The sequence below is a fragment of the Tenrec ecaudatus genome, chromosome 1 (assembly GCF_050624435.1).
Source record: "Tenrec ecaudatus isolate mTenEca1 chromosome 1, mTenEca1.hap1, whole genome shotgun sequence".
Lineage (NCBI taxonomy): Eukaryota > Metazoa > Chordata > Mammalia > Afrosoricida > Tenrecidae > Tenrec > Tenrec ecaudatus.
Window position 1 is genome coordinate 210,853,681 of NC_134530.1, and position 25,104 is coordinate 210,878,784.

Consider the following 25,104-nt stretch of genomic DNA (forward strand, 5'->3'; position numbering starts at 1 on the left):
GCCAGTAGCTTGTGCATTTCCTTTCTATTCTCATTTCACATGTCACCATCACTGTGAGTGTGTGAGTGTGTGTGTGTGTTGGTGGTGGTTTATTCTGTTGAATAGTTCTTACTTTCTAACACTACAGGATGCATGAAACACATCTTGTATAGATTTCCTTCTTTAGCCCAACAATAAACCAACTCTGAATATTGTCTGTTTATTGGAGAATGATATCAATAACCAAGATCTGGGTGTTGGGTGCACTCATTATTCTGGATGGTCTTCACTTCTAAGTCCTCTACACTGAGTGCAAGTAGATAAATGAATGCATACTTATTGATATTTAGAGACATGCACATATACACAGATTTCTGTATGTAAATTTCTGTGTTTATATGAAGGGCAAGGTAAGGTTATACTGATGTATTCGACTCCAATCCATCATTGTATGGCTCATACTCATCTTTGCTCTTTGTCTATAAAGTTTTACTCTAACAGCAAGAATCTAGCTCCCACCTGCTATTGATTTACTCAAATGCACCAGCTCTAGAACTGATGTATAGCAAGATCAGAATCCTTGAACATGCCCTCTGGACCACAATTTTATCAAACAGAATTGTACATGTGCTTTGTCTTGATTTTGGTTTCACAGACTCCACTTTCAAAGTTACTGAGATCAGCACCTTGTTCTCCTCACTTATTTAGTGAGATGATATATACATTTAATATCAGGGATTTGTTGGTCACAGTCATCATTCAACCCTGGGATAACTGACATTTCCTAAATTACTAAATCTGCATTTATTGTTTTGGAGTATAAAAGTCTATGATGTTTACACACTGTACTCTTACATATACATAATCATATTACGATACAGAATAAAACTGCAAGCCAAACACACTGCCATAGAGTTGGTCCCTAAAAGCAAATGCAAAAACAAAATATGTACATCTGCAATCACCCCTCTTCCTTCTCACTCCTTAGACACAACTGTAAATTTTCATTATCACAGAAAAACTTTCATAATTTTGCCTTTTTCAAAATTTCATTTATTTGGAATTACACACTAGGTCTCCATTTTAGTCTGATTATTTTCCCTTAGAAATATGCATTTGAGATATATTTGTGTTTTTGCAGTTTCATAGTCCATTTCGTTTTATCATTGTACAATATTCCATCACATGAATATCCTACTTATCCATGCTCCTCCGAAGGATAGCACGGTTGCTTCCTGTTTCTGGAAATAATGAATAAACCTGCTATAAATATTTATGTACAGGATTTTATGTACACACCTTTTTTAATTACTTGGGTAAACACTTAGGGGCAGGATGATTGTATGCTTTTTGGAAGCAAGGATGGCGAAACTTTATCTCCAGTATTTTGGGTGTGATTTGAGGAAAGACCAGATCTTGGAAAAGAATGCCACACTTGCGAGAGGGGCAATGAAAACAAGGAAGACCCTGAATGAGATGGACTGACATAGTGTCTGCAACAATGGACTTCGACATGGGACCATGAAATGACGCAGGGCCAGCCAGTGTTTCATTCTGCGAACAAAAGGTCACTTTGATTCAGAACCGATTGGATAGTGCCTGACAGCAGCAAAAATATGCATTTTCATAATTTTTGTTTAATTTTCATAAGGGATAATTTCTTCCATTTGACAGCATACTCTTTAAGAATAATTCAAGATCTTTACGTGTGCAGCTTACCTAAAGTAGTAATTCAGTCCTACTTGCTTTTTGTTTGTTTATGTCTTTGTAATTCTATTAGATTACTAAATTATTAAGATTAATACATCTTATTTAGATATGTAAGTGTATATATAGAGATAGATAGAGATAGAGATAGATGGATGTTGTGAATTGAATTGTGACCCCCAATATGTATTCTGAAATCATGACACACAGCGCCCATACCTCTAAAAGTAAACTAGTTTGGAAATAGACTTTTAGAATAGTTTTCAATTAAGATGCAATAAATCCATACTGGATATCGATGTGCCACAATCCAGTGATAATGGGGTCCTTAAAAAAGAGACAAGATGTCTACAAGTTGATTTGGACTTCAAGTCTCCAGAATTGTAAGAATATATATATTAATGTTTTAAAAAGAATATATATATATATATATATTCTTTTTAAAACATTGTGATATTTTCCATGGTAGTCTTAGGAAATTGTACAAGGGGTGCTTCAAAATTATTTTGGAAAAATGGAATTTGAAAATAATGGAATTTTTTTCAGGAGCATCTTTAAGACTTGTTCTAAAATGGAGCTAGATAGAAAAATAGATTAGGTTGATTTTAAAAATGTAAACTTTTGAGCCAATTGTTATTTAGTCTATTCTACATCCTTGCACCCCATATAGGAATCTGAGGTCTTTTCAGAAGGCAGATAACCTCATTTCTCTACCATGGAGCAGATGGTGAATGTAAACACCAACCTTGCAGTTAGCAGCTTAATTCTTTTTTTTTTGTATTTTATTTTATTTTATTAAAAAATATTTTATTAGGGGCTCATACAACTCTTATCACAATCCATACATATACATACATCAATTGTATAAAACACATCTGTACATTCTTTGCCCTAATCATTTTCTTTTTTTTAATCTTTTTTAAATTTTTTTTTAATTTTAACAATTTATTAGGGGCTCATACAATTCTTATCACAGTTCATACATATACATACATCAATTGTATAAAGCACATCTGTACAGTCCCTGCCCTAATCATTTTTTTTCTCCTCTTTTCTTTTTTTACACTTTATTAGGGACCCATACAACTCTTATCACCATCCATACATATACATACATCAATTGTATAAAGCACATCCATACATTCCCTGCCCCAATCATTCTCAAAGCATTTGCTCTCCACTTATGCCCCTTGCATCAGGTCCTCTTTTTTTTTTCCCCTCCCTCCCCTTTCCCCCCTCCCTCATGTGCCCTTGGTAATTTATACCTCATTATTTTGTTTAATTCTTAACCAATATCACCACTAGGATTCCTTAGATGGGTCAATAGATAGACAGATATAAAGTTAGATGATTAGAACCTTTAATACTGATTAGAATATTTAATAATAAGAACATTTAATTTAATATGCTCAAAAATTAAATATTCATTTAATGTTTTAATTCTCTCAATGTACAGGGCTCTGTCTAATGCATAACTCCTTTTTTATAAGTAGAAGGAGTAATTCGTTGTTTTCTAGTGGAATGCTTGAATGAGCTCGTGTTTTAAACAGTTCAGATATAGGCATATCTGATGATCTCTGGCTTCCCTACCTCAGAGGTTTAAGACATGCCTCCACATTCCATCTTTATCTATTCGGACACCAACAATGCTTTCCACAGCAATCGGCTTCTATGTTGGGTTTGATAATTTGTTGCAATGGCCACCAAGAACTCACAGACAATACTCTTTGGTAAGGGGGTTCTTTAAAGAAGTTAACAAGTTGCCACAAGTGGAGACCAGGAAACACTGGGGATGCAGTCAGTCCACAGCAACACCTCTCCCCAGGCAACAGCCAAGTCTCTGTTCCTCAAGCCTCTCATGCATGTTGTCAGCTGGCTTCTGCCCTTGTGGGCCAGGAGGCCCGCCTGCTGTTTTGCCTTACAGTCCCACAGTTACAGGCTGCTCCTCTGTCCTGACTCAGGGTCTCCTTGCCTTGGCATCAGGTCTCTGTTTGACGTGGCTTCTGCGGTCTGGTCTCCGCTCCTCCATTTCAGACATAGATCTGGAACGTGTTCCACATCCAATGATCCTGGGATATCTTATTCTCATCTTCATAACCAGGGAGGTGATAAATAAATATGTTGATCTGTGTTAGCCTAATTTATCTCTATTATCAAAACAACAGTCATAGTGTGTTTTATAATCTTCTTAGATTGTTTTCTAATAGGAATACCTGGTCAAAATCCAAATAGCACATTTAATTCCTTTCATTTTTTATTTGGAAACATGCATAACTAAAAGATAATGATATTTGTCATGAAATAAACTGGATGACAAATTATGAGTTTTCATAGAAAGACTTCCATTGTTACTGAAGAAAGATGGTTGGTAATTAGTGTCATCTGTATATAAGTATACAAAAAACAACATGAAATATAAGTAGGATTTATGCAACTCAGAATTATTCTCATATCAACAAAGTAGAAATGGCATATTTACAGATATGGGTGGATTTTGCAAATACATATATACATATATCATATATGACATTTTCAAAATATCATTAAAATGGAATATGAATTTTCATTGAAAGTAGAACAATAGAAATTTGAGGTAAATTTTTGTACATATATCTATGACACATATTTGTAGCATAATCTTAACCATATTATTTTTTTTGCAAAAACCAAAGGCACCCATTTTTCTTTCAACAAAAACCATGGAAGTACACATTCATGTGAGTATTATATGAAACACTAATAATAGTATTTTGCTTAGCATTTTCATTTTATAATGTTAATTTTTTTACTAACAAAATGTGGGACCTTGTAATGTAATTTGATTTTATGTTAGGGGAGAGACAATGAACACATTTGGCTTACCTGCATTTTAAATACTGCCATGAATTGAATTTTGTTCTCACAAACATGGGTTAACTTGGTTGGGCCATAATTCTCATTGGCTTGACTATTATGCAATGATGTCATCTGGCAGTTATGTACTCATCCCCATGATATTATCTACTCTGCTCAGTTGTGAGGAAAATTGTAATGTGATTAGCTGTAAGGAAATTAGTGTGGGGTGCTACACCCTTGTACTAGTCAGAGCCCTGGAAGGATGTAAAGGAAGTTTCTTTGTAGGGAGCCTACATCACATGCTATTTTATAAGAGTTACAAAGAAGAGTGACAGAAGCAAAAACCAGAGAGGCCAACTATGTTCAAGAAAGAAGTCATGAGGGGCGCTCGACTTTGAGTGTAGGGTGTTTGAGAACTTCCTAGGAGCAGAACACTCAGAATGTTTGAAAGTCTTCCTATGAATCTGATGCTCTACATTTGAACTTCTAGCCTCCTTAACTGTAAAAAATGAATTTCTTTTATTAAAGCCATTCATTTGCGCTCTTTCTGTGATAGCAGCACTTGTAAAGAAAGATGGTTTTAAATATTTTATAACTTTTTTTATAATTCCCATGCTCTATTGACCGAGATAGATAAGTTGCACCAGGTAAATTTGATCTAAAGGATGCCTTCAGAGTTTTCAAATGCAAGGATTTTCCTTTGAGGACTAAGTGCACCTGACCCAAGTCTTCGTATTTTCAATTGCTTCATATGTATGTGAAAGTTGGACTTTGAGTAAGGAAGACTGAAGAAGAATTGATGCATTTGAATTTGGGGCTGGAGAAGAAGGTTGGAAGTACTATGGACTGCTAAAATGATGAAATGATAAATCTTGAAAGAAATATGACTGTATTTCTCCTTTAAGGCATGGATGGCAACACATCCATCTTATATACATTGCACATGCTGTCAAGAGAAAACATTACGTTTGCTAAAGTAGAGGAGCAGAGAAAGGAAGAACCTCAACAAGATGGACTGATGCAGTGGCTGCAACAATGGTCTCAAGAGGGCCCCAAACCTGCAAACAATTGTGAGGACGGCATAGGACTGGGCAGTGTTACATTCTCCTGTGCAAATGGTCGCTCTGGGTTGGAAGCTAGAAACAACAAACAATATCTTTGTAATTAACTAATTTGAATTGTTTGACTGATTTTATTAAATGAAATGGCATCGTGAGTCTCATGATAATACAGGGAGAATATCAAAACTATTTTTATTTTAAGCTCACCATTGACCACAGGAAGGAGCTTAGGATGTGCGATGGTTAGGTGTGCATAGGCTAACCAAAATAACTGACCCTGTGGCTTTGAGGGAGAAACTCCTAGCGATTGGCTTGTATAACGAATAGTCTGTAAAACCCTGTTGGGTAGTTCTACTCCATCTCATGGGGCTGTGATGAGTGGAGAATTTGACTGAAATATCAATAACAAAGTCACAGTGATCAGGTAACATGCACTTAGCTGTACACAATAGTTCTTACAGAAGTTTTTGTTACTAAATTTCATATTTGCAAAACAGAAGGCTATTCGTCTTTACAGAAGCCAACGGCACCACTTTTAAAGTTCCATGAGTTCAAAGCAGAGCTTTTAACCTCTGTGCCATCAGACCTCCCTATTTATTTATACAGACATATACACAGATATTCCTCTACTTCCATTGTTTTCTAGTCTGATGAACTGCACTTACAACTGTCCTTTTGGGGAGGTAGGGTGGGTGGTTGTTGGTGATATATATTGTCAGTAACATGCTGAAGCACATAATTTGTTGATGTTATTCTCAAATATTCATTCTCAGATTTACTGTTCTAAACTGCCAGATTTATTAAAATACTACCAAGAATGGGCAATAATGTCAGAGCTGATGCAAGACAGTGTGGTTTGGATGCCTAGTGTAAATTGCCCACAGTGGAGGACTACTATAACTTTGTCTTTTAGTTCATAGATGTTGGAGGCTGTTTGCAGTCAGCTGCTAGCGATATTTGGTGTTCAATAAGTCCAAGTGCTATATTTATATTAAGATAGTGATCATTATGATTTTATTCTGTAACACCTTAACTACAGCTAATATATTGTTTAAACGAGGAGAATGGTTAATCAGAGCAGATTGCTGATTGAGTCTACTTTTCTCCAAACTTTGCCTCATTTCCTTCTGACGTACAATATGGACCACCAATTTCCTAAATACCTTGTTGCCATCCAGCCAGTTATGACTCACAGTAACCCTCTAAGCACAGCAGAAGGAAGCACTGCTGGGTCCTACTCCATCTTCACAAATATTTTTAGTTTTAAACCCATTGTTGGAACCATGGTGTTAAACCATCTTGTTGAAGGTCTTCTTCTTCTTTCTCTTTTCGACGCCCCTCTCCCAGGCATCATGTCCGTTTCCAGGTCCTAGTCTCTCCTGAGAATATGTCCAAAGGACTTGAGACAATGACTCTGCATCCTTGCTTCAGAGGAGCATTCTTTCAAGACAGCTGTGTTTGTTCTTTGGCCATGCATACATGGTACTTTCAATTGTCTACACCAGCACTTTGGTCTTCCTTATTAAGTGTTCTGCTTTTATATGTATATGAAGCAATTGACAGTACTATGGCTTGGGTCTGGGACAACTTAATCCTCAAAGTAACATCTTTGCTTTTCAATACTATATAAGAAACCTGGTGCACCAAATTCAGCCAAAGCAATTTGACATTAGATCTCTTGACTGATGCTCCCATCAAGACTGATTGGGATCCAAGCAAGATGGAATACCTTACAACCTCAGTCTTTCTCTGTTTATCATCATGTTATCTACCAATGCAATAATGAGGATTTTGGTTTCTTTACATTGAGTTATAATTCAAATATTTAATATATTCCACATTAAGCCAAGAACTTAATATAGGACGTAAGTTAAAATTTATATGTGTCTGTGTTGTCAGTAGAAGAAACTTCAAAAATGTATTTACTGCTATAATTATTTTATTTGATAATAAAAGAGATTTAACTCTCAGTGACTGCTCCTGGTATTGATTGCCTTGTCAGTTGTACAGCGCAACCGTGGAGAGTCACTCACATCAAAGCACGTGGTTCCTGTCAACAGGGTCTGTATAGTGATCAGATTTTCTGTGCGATGGTTCCATACATATTTAAAAAATGAGAGATTTTACTCATATTTCACATATTATGAGTGACTGAGAATATATCTCTATCTAAATATATATACAAAACAATACAAAACCAAACTCACTGCTAGTGAGTGATGTCAACTAATAGTGGCCTTATAAGACAGGGTAGAGCTGCCCCTGTGTGTTTCTGTGACTATAACTCTTTGAGGAAGTAGAAAGCCCTGTCTTTCTCACACAGAGTGGCTGGGGGGTGATTTTGAACTGCTGGCCTAATGTTGAACAGCCCTATTATAATCACAATGTCACCATGGCTCCTGGCTAAGTATATAGACAACAGTAAATCAATCTATTATAGAAGTTACACTGATGCTTGGAAAATCACTAGTAAGAATATCACAGTATCAAAGTAAAAATTTACTGTGATTTTGGGTGACACTTTGTTTTCAAATTTATTTTCATAAGTATTCTTCTACCCTCAATTGCCTCTAAAGTAGATTATTTTAAAAGTATTAATGTTGTTATTTTAAACTGACTCTGAAGGCTATCATGATAACAGCTTTCAAAAATGCCATAAGATCTTAAATCAAGATGTCAGGTAGAATGCTCATGAAATCAAAAGGTCACGATTCTAAAAACTGCCAGACTTACTATGTAACACAATTTATAATGTAGAGTGAAAATAATCTTGGCATCTTTTTCATTTGCCTTATGTAAAAACACCTAAAAGGTTATTCATTTTTCATTTCATTTGACTTACATAAAGTTAAATTCTGTAACACAAGTTATATTTCTAACCACTGATTTTATAAAGAGAGCAGCTCCTAACTTTTATGTAATCTCCAAGTTTCTACTGCAAGCTATATCTGTGAAATAAACTTCTTGGAAAAATGTTGATGATATTAGAAAATCTATAATATTATGAATTTTCCAGTTGCAGACCAAAAAATGATATTTCATCTGAAACCAATGTGAATGAAATATAATGCTATCTGTCCTTAATATATTCTTCAACACTGAACATTTAAGGTGATTGGATTATTAATTCTTTGTATATTTGTGCTCTTGGCATTCCATAGGACTTTTCACATTCTTGGCCAGTACCATAATTCAAATGCATTCATTCTTCTTTGGATTTCCTTACTCGATGTCCAACTTTCACATTCTTATAATACAGTTTTCAATTAATACAGAAAGATCGTATTTACTATCTTGAGGATGTTTCCATGTATTCATTTTTAATTAAAAAGCAAATGAACTGTGTTTCCTTTTCTTACTAAAAAGCATAATAATCTCCTATTTGTAAATGGAAACCATTAACCAAATACTAGTTACATTTGCATAATTATTTTTAATATCAAATAATCATTATGTAATTGCATGGCTCAAGTGTACTTTAGGAAGCCCATCTACAAGCACATGACATAATGTTTTCTATGTATAAAAAAAATTTTGCAGAATACTTTTATTTTATTTATATGCAGTTGCATGGTTATTATTTTATTTAATGACACTCATAATACTTTTAAAAAACTAGCTTATTGTGTTAGAAAATTGAACATCTAATGAATAATCAAAAATACTGATGTATTGTACTTTAAATTCTTCTCTGTGCATTAGTACAGAGCTGGTTAGCTGATAATTTGAATGTGTCACTGCTTGTTCTACACATTTTTTTAATTTATAAAAGCTATTAGTTAAAGTTAGCTATTTTCTTAAAAAAACATTTTATTAGGGGCTCATACAACTCTTATCACAATCCATACATATACATACATCAATGGTATAACGCACATCTGTACTTTTTTTGCCTAATCATTTTCAAAGCATTTGCTCTCCACTTAAGCCCTTTGCATCAGGTCTTCTTTTTTTCCCCCATCACTCCCCGCTCCCCACTCCCTCATGAGCACTTGATAATTTATAGATTATTATTTTGTCATATCTTGCCCTATCCGCCGTCTCCCTTCACCCCCTTCTCTGCTGTCCGTCCCCCAGGGAGGAGGTCACATGTAGATCCTTGTAATCAGTTCCCTCTTTCCAAACCACTCACCCTCTACTCTCTCAGCATCGCCCCTCACCCCCTGGTTCTGAAAGTATCATCCACCCTGGATTCCCTGTGCCTCCAACTCCTATATGCACCAGTGTACAACCTCTGCTCTATCCAGTGTTACAAGGTAGAATTCGGATCATGGTAGTTGGGGGGAGGGGGAGGAAGCATTTAGAATCTGAGGGAAAGCTGTGTTCTTCATCAGTGCTACATCACACCTTGACTGACTCATCTCCTCCCCTAGACCCCTCTATAAGGGGATCTCCAGTAGCCGACAAATGGGCTTTGGGTCTCCACTCTAAACTTCCCCCTTCATTCACTATGGTAAGATTTTTTTTTTTTTGATGATGATGATGCCTTATACCTGATCCCTTTGGCACCTCGTGATCACACAGGCGGGTGTGCTTCTTCCATGTGGGCTTTGTTGTTTCTGGGTTAAATGGCTGCTTGTTCACCTTCAAGACTTTAAGACCCAGACACTATCTCTTTTGATAGCCGGGCACCATCAGCTTTCTTCACCACATTTGCTTGTTCACCCGCTTTGGCTTCAGCAGTTGTGTCGGGAGGATGAGCATCATAGAATGCCAATTTAATAGAAGAAAGTATTCATGCATTGAGGGAGTGCTTGAGTAGAGGCCCAAGGTCCTTACACCACCTTAATACTAAAGCTATAAATATAGATACATAGGTCTATTTCCCCATCTTCATATATATATTTGCATGTACATGTCTTTGTCTAGACCCCTATAAATGCCCTTTGACTCCTAGCTATTTCCTCTATTTCCCTTGACTTTCCTCCTGCCCCACTATCATGCTCCGTCCCCACCTGGGTTATAGCTATACCTCTTCTTTGTGTAACCTTGCCCTTGATCATTCGCTAGCAGGCCTGACACTTCCCCCTCACCACCATTTTGGATCCCATGTTGCTCCCTTGTCCCTGGGTTTGTTACCACCACTTCCTTAACCCCTCCCCTCCCCCTATCCCAAGTCCCCCCAGAGCTGTTGGTCCCATCGTTTTCCTCCAGATAGTTCATCCAGCCTGTCTTATTTAGACAGACCCATGGAGATAATAACATGCACAAAAGCAAGACATAGGAAAACAAAGCAGCAGTATACAACCAGACAACAAAACAACAACAAACCACTGACAAAGAACAAAAAAAAACACATCAAGAAAGAAAAGCTTGTAGTTAGTTCAAGGATCGTTTGTTGGCATTTAGGAGTGTTTTCCAGTACAGTCTCTTGGGACACCATGTCCTGGCCCCAAAGTCCACTTTCAGCATTCCCTAGGGACCTAGCCTCTCCATTCCCTTGCTGTTCCGCTGCACTCCCCCAGTGCTTTGCCTCGGTGTGGTGGGATCAGGTCAGGTGCAATTCGCACACTGTGTCTCTGATGCTGTCCCCTGTAGCGCCATTGGTCACTGAGGGGCATCATGTCTCATAGTGGGGCCAGCCATGTTGTCCTTTCTGTGGACTGACTGCTCTAATCAGGAACATCATCCTTATGGCCTGGTGGGCCAGGTTGTGCTCCACTCTCTCCTCCCCATTCATCTGCTCCCATGTGCTCTGATCAGATATGTCCCTCTCCCGGAGCTGCAGAATCAATGTCGTCCTTTGAAACAAATTCTTCTCGGGGGAGGGGCAGGAATCCACTTAATTTTTGGTGCTGGGGCCAGCCTCCCAGACCTCTCCACTGGTTCCTTACTCCACCCCTGAATGTTGCATTCACACCTTGAGGCACTGGGTTGAAGTCTGATCCCTCTTTCCCTGTGGAGATATAAACAATACCCTCCCCTTGGGTGGGTTAGTGCCCCATGACCCCACTCCCCTTTTCTTCTTTATACTTATCCTTTTATTTTCCTTTCCCCACCTCCTCCCTAGTTGTCTACTATGTGCATCCCTGGTTTTGATCTGGTCTCTGCCATATTACACAGTCTTCATCCCAAAAATGTTTGTATACAGCAGCTTTTTCCCTATGCCCCTTTTGCGTCTTTTTTAATTCTTACCTCAGCGGGCTTATGTTGTACTTGTCATTTTGTGTCGGAATTACTTCACTTAGCATGATTTCCTCCAGTTCTTCCCATGCCGTTATATGTGACCCTTACGTTCATCACTGCTTTGTAGTGACACGTAGTACTCCATTGTACGTATATACCACAGTTTTTTAATCCAATCATCAGTTGATGGAAATTTGGGTTGCTTCCAGCTCCTTGCAATTGTGAACTGTGCTGCAATGAACATTGGAGCACAAATGTCTGGCCTTGGTTTGTTTCTTGCCTCTTGTGGGTATATGCCCAGTAGGGGGATTGCTGGGTCAGATGGTAACTCTATTTCCATCTGTTTTAGATATTGCCAGATTGATTTCCATAGTGGCTGTACATACTTACAGGCCCACCAGCAGTGGATGAGAGTTCCTGTCTCCCCACAGCCCCTCCAACATGTGTTGCTTTCTGATTCTTTGAATCGGGCTACCTTTGAGGGTGTCAGGTGGTACATCAATGTTGTTTTAATTTGCATTTCTCTTATGGCTAAAGGTCAGGAACATTTTATCATATGTTTGTAGGGTTTCCTATTTTCTTCTTTAGTTTCTTTACAATGGAGCAAATTAAGTCATCTAAGACGCATTATACAAAATCTTAAAATTCTTATATGCCCATTGAACAAATAATCAGTTTATCATAATACAGATGCATTTAAAAACTACTAAAATATATTTTAAAAGTTAATAAATTATGATTAGTAAAAGTGTAAAAATTATTATTAAAGCATTTCAAAGTGGACAGAGAGGACCTATATATAAATATGTTCTAAAGAAAAAGTCTGTATCTCAAATATATATCTAAATAAGATGTTTAATTTCACCACAAAGTAAATATTACACAAATAATATACAAGTTATGCAAGTCAAACTTCAATACTTTAGGTATAGAAAGTTTTCAGATTCATTCCAACTTTTGTATGTAAGAAAAAAACCCATTAGATATATTTGAAATATGAGAATAATATACTAAAGAATAATTGAACTTAAACTACAATTCAGTGATGTATTTTTAAAATGTTTCTGGTACAAAATCAGACATTTATATTTAAAGAAGAGAAGATAAACTACGGGCATAATCTCAGAAAATATGAAGTGGCTATATTGGATGTGAAAATGACAGGTTTTTAAATAATGTAATGTGGCTATAACTATATTATGTATTTTTAAATAATTATGTAAGATCACTTCTGCATATTAAACCTAATTTAATCCCTGATGTACAAAAGGATTAAATTATGTTTGCATGATGAAAAAGTAAGAAAAATGTTGGTGAATGTTTGCCTGTATTGACTGTCAGCATAAGAAAGCATTTAGAAAGGGCTTATTGTGGTATAAGAGCAGGCTTGTAAGTGTTGTGAGATTGTTATAGGGTCATATCAGCTATATCTCACTGTACACTCTAGATCACCCAAGACAAAGTAACAATTTTTATAAGGAAGTGGTTCTCAACCTTCCTAATGCCATGACCCCTTAATACAGTTCCTCATGTTGTGGTGACCGCCGCCCTCCCCCCCACCGCAATCATAAAATTATTTTTGTTGCTACTTCATAACTAAAATGTTGCTCCTGTTATGAATTGGGTGACCTCTGTGAAAGGTCATTTGACCCCCAAAGGGGTCACAACCTACAAATTGAGAACTGCTGTAGGGTTTTCAATGTTGTTGTAGCTAAGGAAGCAGATGGTCAGATTTTTCTCCTGTCAAGGGAGGCTTAACATAAAAGAGTCCATCATTAGATCACCACACAGTTGGAATTATATTACATGATCTCTATGGAAGAAAACTAATCACCTAGAGAAGTGCCTCAAGAAGTATGACCTCATAAACCTGCGGGTAACCTGGGAATGTATTGTAGGATGTTAGTTCAACCAGGAATGAAATATAAAATTTATCTGAATAAATTGAATACATATGGATGCCCTCACAAGTATTAAGAATCTGTTGTGTTGACTGTAGTATTTGGAAATAGTAAAAATAAAATAACAGATTAATTGTATTTGAAATTTAAATGGGAATTTCTCCATTGTGATTCTCATATTTGTTGTATTTATCTGCAGAACCTAAGGGGGTATTTTTTAATGTTTCAATTTTTGAAATTAAAAAGCAAAAAATCTATAATGATGAACAAGAATAAAACCTTCAGTTTGAATATGATTAGCTTTTAGGATTTGTGAACACTCTCCTCGAACAGCCTCAAAGAAAAAGTTTTCTTCTTTGAAAAATAAATGTGGTTTAATGCAGAAAGCATAACTTTGTTCACAATGAAAATTTTGTTCTTTTTAGGTGTCCTAAAGTAGGTTCAAGAAACATATTTACTTGTGTTTTATTGACTATGACAAAGCATTTGACCATGTGGAGCATAAAACATTGTGGATAGACTTGAGAAGCGTAGGGATTCCAGAATATTACATTGTGCTAATGAGGAACATGTGCGTAGATCAAAAGGCAGTTGTGGAAACAGAAGAAGGAACTACTCCATGGTTTAAATCAGGGAAGGTGTGATTCAGGGTTGTATCTTCTCACCATTCTTGTTCAATTTATATGCTGAGCAAACCATTAGAGATGATGGGTTATAAGAAGAGCGCAGCGCCAGGGCTGTGGACGGCTTATTAACAACCTGCAGATTGCAGGTGACAAAACCCCGCTTGCTGAAAATGAAGAAGAATTGAAGCACTTGCTGATGAAGATCAAGGATTGTAGCCTTGAGTAAGGATTCCAACTCAAAATCTTCACATTATGACAAATGGAGAGAAGATCAAAGTTATCAAGGTTTTTATCTTGCTTGGATCCACAATCAATGCTCATAGAACTAGGAGTCAAGAGGGAAAAAGACATATTACAATAGGTAAATTTGCTGCATCAGACCTCTTTAGAGTATTGAAGAGCAAGAATATTTCCTTGGCCCAAGCCATAGTATTCTCCATTGCATCATATGCATGCGAAAATTGAACATTGAATAAGGAAGACAGTAGAAGAGAGATCTGCTTAAACTGTGGGCTTGAGAAGAATATTAAAAGTACCATGAACTGCTAAAAGGACAACCAGATTTTGACAGAAGTAAGGCAAGAGTGCTCCTTAGACTTAAGGGTGTCAAGATCTCACATTATATACTTGGGACATACTGTCAGGAGAGACCAGGTCCTGGAGAAAGACATCATGCTTGGTAAAGGGGAGGGATGCCCCAAAAGGGAAGCCCCTCACAAGATGGATTGACACAAAGGCTCCATGAACAGGCACAGGCAAAAGGACACTTGTGAGGACGGTGCAATGTTTCATTCTGTTGTGCATAGGGTTGCTTTGGGTCAGAGCCACCTCCGTGGCAGCTAATAGCTAGTTGCTGTACTATGGTGGCTTGCATGTTGCCATGATGCTGACAGCTATTTCACTGCTATTTCAATTACAAATAAATTCAATGAAAGCTAACAGGTTTCAGTAGAGATTCCAGACTAAGAACAGATTACAGGAAGGAATTTGGGAGGGCTTTAGTCTTCTTCACATTGAGTCATAATCCATACTGACGGCTGAAGGTTGACATTGTCAAGGATGTCATTTTGTTTGGATCCACAAGTAGTGCTCATGGAAGCAGCAATCAAGAGATTAAATGATGCTTTGCTTTAGGTACATCTGTGGCACAAGAACTCTTTAGAGTATTGGGGAGAAAGGATGCTACCTTGAGGGCTAAAATTTGCGTGATCAAGTTTGCAGCGTGTGAAAGTTGAACATGGAATAAGAAAGGCAGATGAACAATCCATGCATTGTAGTGCTGGGGGAGAATATTGCAAGTACATGGACTGCTAAAAGGACAAACATCTGTCGTGAAAGAAGTAGAGCCAGTGTGTCCCTTAGAAACAATCATGACAAAGTTTTGTGTTATCTCCCTCAGACATACATCCTGTCAGGAGAGCTCAGTGGCTGGACTAAGACATCATGTTTGATGAAGTGGAGGCCAGGGACAGAGAAAGGTTCTCAACCAGATGGATTGACACCATGGCTGCAGTGAGAGGATCGGGCATAGGGACAGTAGCCAGGATGGCAGAGGGCTGTTCGATGTCCATTGTGCTGTGCACAGGGATTCTGTGGGTTGGAGGAAACTTGATGGCCCCTAAAACTGCCTCAACAAGTAGGTTGTGCTGTCCACTTCTGAGGGATTAGCCACGGAAACCTTGGGGTAGCAGCCGGATTTACTGAACCCTAAAAAGGTCATGAGGAGCAGTAGAACAATATCAGATATAGTACCAGAAGATAAGCCTCTAATGCCAGAGGCACTCAAAATATAAGTGTGGACGAGCTGCCTTTTTAAAAATAGAGTTAAATCTATTCATTTGGATGGAGAAAAGTTGTTGAGACCTTTATTTGCAATGGGGCATGACCCAAAATGAGAAGCTTCAAACACCTATTAACATTGGAACTTTGGAATGTGCAAAGTGTGAATAAAGGAAATTTAAGTCATCACAAATTAAATACAATGAATAAAGTCAATATTCCTAGACATCAATGAGCTGTAAGCCACTGTCATTGGATATTTTGAATCAAGCAACTTTATTTAATATTACTAGCAAAACATTTATCTTCAAAGAGAATATTTTGAGATTTACCTTGAGGTCTATGAAAGAAAATGTTGATAGAAATCCAAAGAAACCCAGTTAACTCATTGTTATTCAAACTTTTTACCTGACCACAAAAAAAAAAAATAGTGCTGAAAAACTTGAAGAATGCTCCCAAATTCTTCAGTCTGACTTTTATCAAACATCTAATGAAAATGTAAGTGTTGTTGTTAAGCACTATCATCCTACATTAGCAAATTGAATGCAAAAGCTCAATACAAAAGAGCAATTTATAAATTATCAAGTGTTCATGAGGGAGTGGGGAGCAGCGAGAGAGGGGGAAATGAGGAGCTGCTACGAAGGACTCAAGTTGAAGGAAAATGTTTTGAGAATGATGATGGCAACAAGTGTACAAATGTGCTTGACACAATGGATGTATATATGAACTGTAATAAGATTTTTTAAAATGATTTTTTAAATGTGCAGAAATTTAAATAGTTTTTTAAAAAATCCTTTTTAAACTACATGAACAGCAAGAATACTCAGAATTCCCTACATGGAATGTGCAGAAATTAAATTGATTATATCTGTGGGAAGAGAAGCTGAAGATGCTCAATATCAGCAGACAGCAAAGACCAGAGGCCGCCTGTGGAACAGACCATCAGTTGCTCATATGTAATTTCTAGGTGAAGTTGAACAAAAGATTGAGAGTCCATAAGAGTCAAAATACCTTGAATATATCTCACCTGAGTTTCAGGAATATATTTGACTCATTAAGCATTAAAGATTGAAAATCTGATGAGTCATGAGAATGCATAAAGTACAACAGGCATGATGAAACCCAAAAGCTTTAAGAGACAGAAAGTAAAGAAAATATCAAAGTGAATGTCAGAAGAGACTCTGAAAATTGCTCTTGATCACAGAGTAGCTAATGCAAATGGAAAAAAATGATGAAATAAAGAAGCATAACAGAAAATTCCAAGGGTCATCTCAGGATGATAAAGAAAATATTATAATACAATGTGCAAAAATTTTGGAATTAGAAAAACAAAAAAAACCCACACTCATCCCAGATGGAAAGAATTGAAGAAAAATTCACACCACACGTAGTAATATAGAGAGATATTCTGGGTAAAACATTGAATGATGCAGGATCTATTAAAAATAGAAGGGAAAATTAGTCATTGTATCAAAAATAAATGGTCTTCAGTCAACAATTACTAGAAGTAGAATTTCATCAAGAACACATAGTACTGAATGAAGAAGTTCCAATTGCACTGAATGCATTAGAGAAAAGCAATGCTTCCAGAATTGATAGAATCCTCTTAGAAATGTTTCAAAAACTAACGAAACACTGGAAGCACTCACTCATCTATGCCAAGAAATTTGGAAATCATCTACCTGGCCAACTGCCGTGAATAGATCACTATTTGTAACCATCACAAAAAAACATGACCCAACAGAATGCTCTAATTATAAAGCAATATCATTAATTTCACATGTGATTCAATTTTTCCTGGAAATATTTTAAAAATATGTTTAGTAGTACAATGACAAAAGGCTGCTCAAATTTGATGCCAAATTCAAAAGAGGACATGAAACAAAAGGATATCACTGCTCATGTCAGGTGGATCTTGACTGAAAGCAAAGAAAACCAGAAAGATGTTTACTTGTGTTTTATTGACTGTGCAAAGGCATTTGACTGTGTGGACCTTCACAAACTAGAGATAGTGTTGGCTTCCAGAAAGTGTCATTGTGCTCTTGCAGAATCTTTACATGAATAAAGAGGCAGTCATTCCAAAGAACAATGGAATACTGCTGGTTTTAAAATCAGCAAAAGTGTGCCTCAGGATTTTATCTTTCATCATACTTATTTAATCTGTATGCAATCTGTGTGCAATATGTATCTATATGAAGAAGAAAATGGCTTCAGGATCGGCAGAAAGCTTATTAACAACCTGTGATATGCAGATGACACAACCTTGCTTAATGAAAGTAAGGAGTCTTTAAAGCTCTTATTGATGAACATCAAGGATTGCATATTTCTATATGTATTTTGCAATTCAATGTAAAAATCCCTCACAGTTGAGCCAATAGGTAACATCATAGTAAACTGACAAAGGATTGAAGTTGTCCGGGATTTCATAGCAATCAATGTTCATGGAAGCAGCAATCAAGATATCAAAATGTGTTGCATAAGTAAATCTGCACAAGAGCTCTTTACAGTATTGAAGGGTAAGGGGATCGTTTTGAGGAGTATTTTAAATTGACATTTGTATTCATGTGAAAGTTAGACATTGAATAAGAAAGACCAAAGAAGAATGAGGACAATTGAACTACAGTACTGGTGAAAATATTGTAACAAACCTGTCCTTGGAAGAAGGGCCTGCTCCAGAATGCAGCCCTTATAAGTGAGGATGGCAACACTTCATCTCAGGGTCTTTGGTTATGTTTTCAGAGGAGACCAGTATCTGGAGACAGACATCATGCTTGATAAAGTGGAAGGGCAGCAGGAAAGAGGAAGACTCTGGATAAGCTGGATTCACACAGCAGTGGCAGAAATGGACTCCAATGTAGAATAGTGAGGATGGTACCGGATAGGCAGTGTTACTTTCTGTCTTTCTGTTGTACATAGGGCTGCTATGCATTGGAACCGCTCAGAGACATCTAACAAGAGTTGCTTTTCGGTAGAAAGACCTAATGAGCTGCTTTGTAATGATTATAGCCCCAAATTCCTGAGGGCAGTTCTGCAGTTCTACCCTATCACATGGAGTGCCTATGAAGTTGAATCAATTCAGTGGTACACATCACCAAAAAAAAAAACAACTTTTAAGAAGCCAAAGAAATTAACTTAATTTTACCATATAAATGATAAGTATATTATAACCTATAATATATTATAATTAGCATATATTATGAATGTGCACCTATTTTAAACACATGGTTAGGTTAGTTTTAATGAGACACATTTGGTCTAGTGAAATGCATGAACAAATCAGACATTTCTAAAAGTGCAATAGTAATTACTGAACTTATGTATTAGAATATTTAGCTGGAAATAAGGGGTCATTATAGCTTATGATATGTGAAATAGGAAATATGAATGCATCCTTGTTTGTCAGTAGCAAGGAGGAGGACAGCTTATGTAAATAACAACCTAGAGATGTTCCTGTTAGTACTATATATATATTAATAGAATTAAGTAACAAATTCGTGTCCTTTTCATTACTTAACTGGATGCATAATTTTTGTGTGTAAGTTTACTCAGATAATTATTAGCTGTACATAAAATGAAATCATAGGAAATTTCTGTGTATCTCTGAATATAGGTCATATTGCAATGTTCTGCAATCTTATTACATTAGAGGAAATGTGAATCAATAACTTCTGACTGTTAAATTTGTAATTCTACCATAAAATATTACTCAGGATACTTCAACTTTCATGTTCTATAATAAAATATTTATTATATTCATGAAAAGATTGAACAATGAGAATGCTCTTGTCATACCTTCCCATTTCAATAAGCACTCAAAAAAGAATATAAATTTATATTAGTAAAACTGCATTATTTTTGTGTTAGTGCGCTACTCATGTAAAGTTTGATGTATAACATTTAATTTCCATATAATTTCTTCTTATAAAAAATCTGTGAATTTTAATTACAGTTTTCAACTGGTTCAATAATATATAAATATGCAAATAGGAAACTGGCTGCATGCGTTTGGAATACTCACAGTGGTACATAAATGTTTAAATTTTAACATGGTAGAAAATCTACATTGACATGACCAACATTAGCATAAAATATATATTGTATCTATTTAAAATTTTATGCATTTTACTATAAGCAATAAACATTATAAATTCTTTAAAAATTGTTTAACATTCTGTCATTGTTCTGATCAAATTTTTATGCTGATACTTTGTCAGTTGACCGATTCTCTTGACCAAATCTGAAATGCTTCTGAGTGCAAGTACTTATTACTCTTCCATGACAAACATTTCATTGCTGGACTTTTAAATTCTGAAGGTGTTTTTTTCCTTTCTTATGCATTGTTTGTATTTCTATCTTTGTATTATTATTATTTTATCCTTACCACCTTATTTTGTTTGGATTTCTTGTTTTGTTGGGATCTCCAGTGTGCGAAGCACAGGAGAAGATGCTTAGCTATAATAACTTATGGAAGGGTTTACAGGGAGGTGTGGGTGGGGAGCTGATGGAAGATGGAAGGGGAAGAGGAACAGAGAGAAAAGTATGTGGAAGAGGGAAGGAGCATTGAACTCATAGTGATTACACAACTCATTTTAAAAAGTGATTTAATCATGGGGAAATTGTCCTAAAATTGATTGGAGTAATTACTGTTCAATTTTTCTTGATTTAATTGACTATTGAATTCTATGGTGTGTGAATTATATGCTGATAAAACTGTAAATAATAAATAAATGAATAAATTTAAAATAAAAATGAAGGGTCTATTCTTTCTGGTAGTGGACACCATTTGATTTCTTGATCACACTTTGCTACAGCACCCATATCTTCAGTGATCTCTTCATGAGAGTGAGTATTGAGTATGGCCACATCCAAAGAACTAGTTTTTCTTAGATTAGGAGTATGATTAATTGAGAGCTCAATATTATTTTATATATCTATGGTTTTTTATATTTCCTGGTTCACTGTAGAGACATTTAAATCTGAGTGGGGAACATTAAAAATTATGCCTATGGGGCATATTGTGATTCTATTGGTCAACTCAACTCACTTCCATCAAGTCTATGCCAACTCATAGCTACTCTATAGGACAGGGTACAACTGCCCCTGTGAGTTCCTGAGGCTGTAACTGTTGCTGGGAGAAGAGAGACCCTTCTTTTTACCATGGGATGGCTCATGGTTCTGAACTGAAGACTGAGGGTCACAGACAACATGTAATCACCATGCTACCAAGACTTCTAATTAGACAAAGCAATATTTAGATAGATAAATGGATAGATAAAACCCCAAAGCAGAAACGCCCCAAAGCAGAAACGCCACCTCAACCAGAAGCACCATTGATTTATCCACTTTGATAGAATTTCAAATACTGTTGGGAACAGAAAAGCATACATGTTTAGGATAGCTTTTAAGATCAAAATATATTGTTTGTTGACTTGCACAGGTCAAAAATTTTAGTAACTGAACACTATTAGCACAAACAGTGAGGGTTGGAGATTGGGCAAAATGTTCAGTAGCACTCATTCACAAAGGCAGAACCAAGCCTGCTAGGCTAAGACATAACATAAAAAAAGCAAAGAAAACATGGTACTCCCAAGATACCATTCCTGGGGCACCCTTGAAACAAGAGGGCTGAACCAAAGTACAGTGCCTCTCTCTCCATAATCTTGGGATAGCAGTCATCTGCTCCTTCTTGTCCTAGGGTATCTCAGGCATAAGTCAAAAGAAGCATTTCAGAGTAACTGAAATGTATGACAAGAGAGTTTAAGGTAAAATCCAGTTCGCTTAGTGCGGTTTCCAAATCAGACCCTTCTGGTGTGGCCTAGGAAGGATGTTGCGTGCCTCCAAAAGACAGAGATGAAAATCCTGGTTGTTTATAGCACGTGGTAACAAAGGCTGGACATAAACTAGGCCAAAATTTCCCAATTAGGAACCTAATACATGGCATATTCCTCTCTTAGAGGTCTATATAAATGATGCTAAGTATTTTTCCCAGTGGTAGGTTTCCCACCTAGTTTCCCCATGAACATAGGTAGAAACACCATCTGTAGATGTACTTGTCTATCTTAACTGCGGACTTGAATTTCCAGTAAAGTTCACTGAACACAATTTCAGGAGTGTCTGTTGATTTGAGATGACCACAGACAACATTATATGGGAGAAACTGATTGGGTTTTTCCTTCTTCTCCCAACATGAAAAATTGATTCGCTGCTAAAGTGAGGCCTCCTCTGTTAAACTGGTTATTAAGATGTACACATATGGGGGTGATACGTGGATCAGGAACAATAGTAATCTTGAGGATTTTTTTTCATATGTTTGTTAGCCATTTGACTGCCACATTGGGTGAACTGTTCATGTCTTTTGCACATTTTTATTTGACTTTTTTCTTGGTGAGTTGCTGAAGAATTCTATACACTTTAATTATTAGTCTTTTGTCCATTGTATATCTGATAAAGATATTTTTCCTAGTCTGTGGGCTCTCTTTTAACTCTCTTATGTCTTTTCCTTTTGTATTTCTGTTTTAAAAAATAAGTTTCTTATTTTTAGTAGGTCCTAGTCATCTATTTTATCTTCTACTGTGTGTGCTGCCTTTATTACATTGGTAGCAGGTGTGTATCCAGCAATATTTGTACCTTATTTCCTCATTGATAACTTATATTTAAGTTATATTTAGGGTTCTGATCCATAATGAATTCATTTTTTGTGCATAAGGCAGGGTATGTTTCCTGTTTCATTCTGTTACAGATTTAGATCCAATTTTTGCAACATCATTTGTTGAATATTTTTGGATGTCTCTCTCATTTAATATTTTTTTGTCATTAGTTGGAATCAGTTGCCTGAATGCGAAATTACCGTATATCCTCGAATATAAACCAACCCGAGTATAAGCCGAGGTACCTAATTATTACTTGGGAAACCAGGAAAACTGATTGACTCAAGTATAAGCCTAGGTTGGAAAATGCAGAAGCTATTGATGAGTTTCAATATCAAAACAAATGAAAATAAAATTACTAAAAATTGAGACATCAGTGGGGTAATGTATTTAAATGTTTACTTTAAATAAAAAACACAAATAAAAGGACAACAAGTCATTTAACATTAGTAAACCAGCACAGTAAGTGGAAAATAGGTTCAACAAAAACAATAAGGTATCAATGATGATACCTTAAGAGTACTATTCCCTGAGCTCAATCAGCACCAAAGTTAAAATGTAGAGTTAAAATCCTTCAAAACTGGATTCCTCATCATTATCCGTATCCCAATGCAGAGCTTCAGCTGGTGTGAGGTCATCATAGACGCTGTCCTCACTGAGATTGCCATCATCACCATCACTGCTGTCATTTTCATACAAAGCGCAGTCTTCACTGCCAGCCATAGCATTGCTAATACTACATTTCTGGAAGGCACGTCACACCATGTCTTCTGGAATGTCGTCCCATGCATCTCAAACCCACTTTGCTATTAACTCTATGTTAAGCTTAATGAGACTTCCTCCTTTTGTTAGTCGGGCTTGACCAGATGAAATCTATTCATGCCACATCCTTCGCACATGGTCTTTAAAAGGCTTATTCAAAGGTACATCCAGAGGCTTCAGTAGAGATGTAAGCCCACCTGAAATAATGGCTAAAGTAACTTTACTAGATTTTGCCAATTTTTTATGTCATCTGATAGGTGAGCTATGAACATCTGATAGGTGGGCTCTGAACATATGCCAAACAAGGAACGATGGCTTTTTCTTTAAGGCTGCTCCTGGTCATCAGTTCCGAATTTCTTCCAGCCATTTTTTTGTTCCGTCTTCATCCATCCAGCCAGCCTTTAACATGTGCATGCACAGTAATTGTTGGTGGTAAATTGATCTTTTTAGGTAAGGTCTTTCTTTTAAAATAATGACAGAACGCAGCTTAGTTCCATTAGCCAAACATGATAGAACAACTATAAAGTGTTTTTTTTTTTCATTTCCTGTGTTTTTGAGAAAAATGTTTTTTTTTTCTCCTAAATTTGCCATGGTTCTGTGGCTTGGAAGATCAAAAGTCATGGCAGTTTCATCCATATTCCCAATATCTGCTGGTCATAATTATAAATCTTTCTTTGTTTTATAATAAATGACTGGAATGACATAATTTTTTCTTCAAGGTCTTGTGGCAATTTCTGGGAAATCTTGTTCTTTGTTTCAAACGTAGTAGGCCAAACCTATTCATGAAGCGGGTACACCATGCTGCTGACAAAGCAAATTTTTCAATGCCTGGTGCTTTATATTTGTCGTCCTTAGCCATTTGTACAGCACGTATGTGGATTCCCATGCGTGTTACGCAGTAACCATTTTGATGACACTCCATAACCCATTTATGCAATTCACTCTCTAGAGCCCCATAAAAAGACATTAAACCACGATGAGCTTTTTTAGCTTTTGGAATCTGTTCCAAGTCAGGCTTCATTTTCCGCCACTCCCTCACTTGGTTTTTGTGAACACAGAATTCCCTACTTGCAATACTGTTATTGCTCTCTTCTGGTCTTGACACACCTTCATTTTGAAACCAGCCTCATATGACCGGCATTTTTGTTTTGGTTCAAGAGTATCCATTTCTGATAGAATAAAAAAACAAGATTTGAAAAAGAACTGTCATGGTAATCCCCCCACCCCCCACTGCGACATGTTAGCCAGGGCATGCAGGATGTGAATTAACAGAGACCAAAGGGGAGAGACAGAGCGCACCCACAGACACATCATAACCAGTTCAGCTGCCAGCGTAAGTGAATCACTATGGGTGCTTCAGCAAATTGGAGCCATCCATGTCACAGGACAGCTCTGATTGGTTAGATGTGAATAAACAAACATTCAAAGCCCTGCAGTGTCAGCGGGGCTTTGAATGAATAGCAGAGAGACTGCAATCACCCATGAGATAACAGGTGCTAGTCCCGTTACCTTGGGGGGATAGGCAGGGGGAGCAGTGAGATGTTATACCTTGCTGGGGTATCACTGACCAGTGCATAAGTCGAACCTCAGTTTTTCAGCACATTTTTATGGTATTTTTTGGTTTTCTAATAGGTTACATTTGTGAATGTATCCTTTACTTTTGTGCCCGGCAGGCTGTTTA

The 25,104-nt window shown here is 36.7% G+C and overlaps 1 non-coding gene across 1 annotated transcript; it reads left to right on the forward strand.

Annotated features, from left to right (window-relative positions):
• The first annotated feature begins 7,552 nt into the window (after positions 1–7,552).
• LOC142437897 (small Cajal body-specific RNA 14) lies at positions 7,553–7,687 on the forward strand. Its single transcript, XR_012782399.1, has one exon.
• The last annotated feature ends 17,417 nt before the right edge of the window (positions 7,688–25,104 follow it).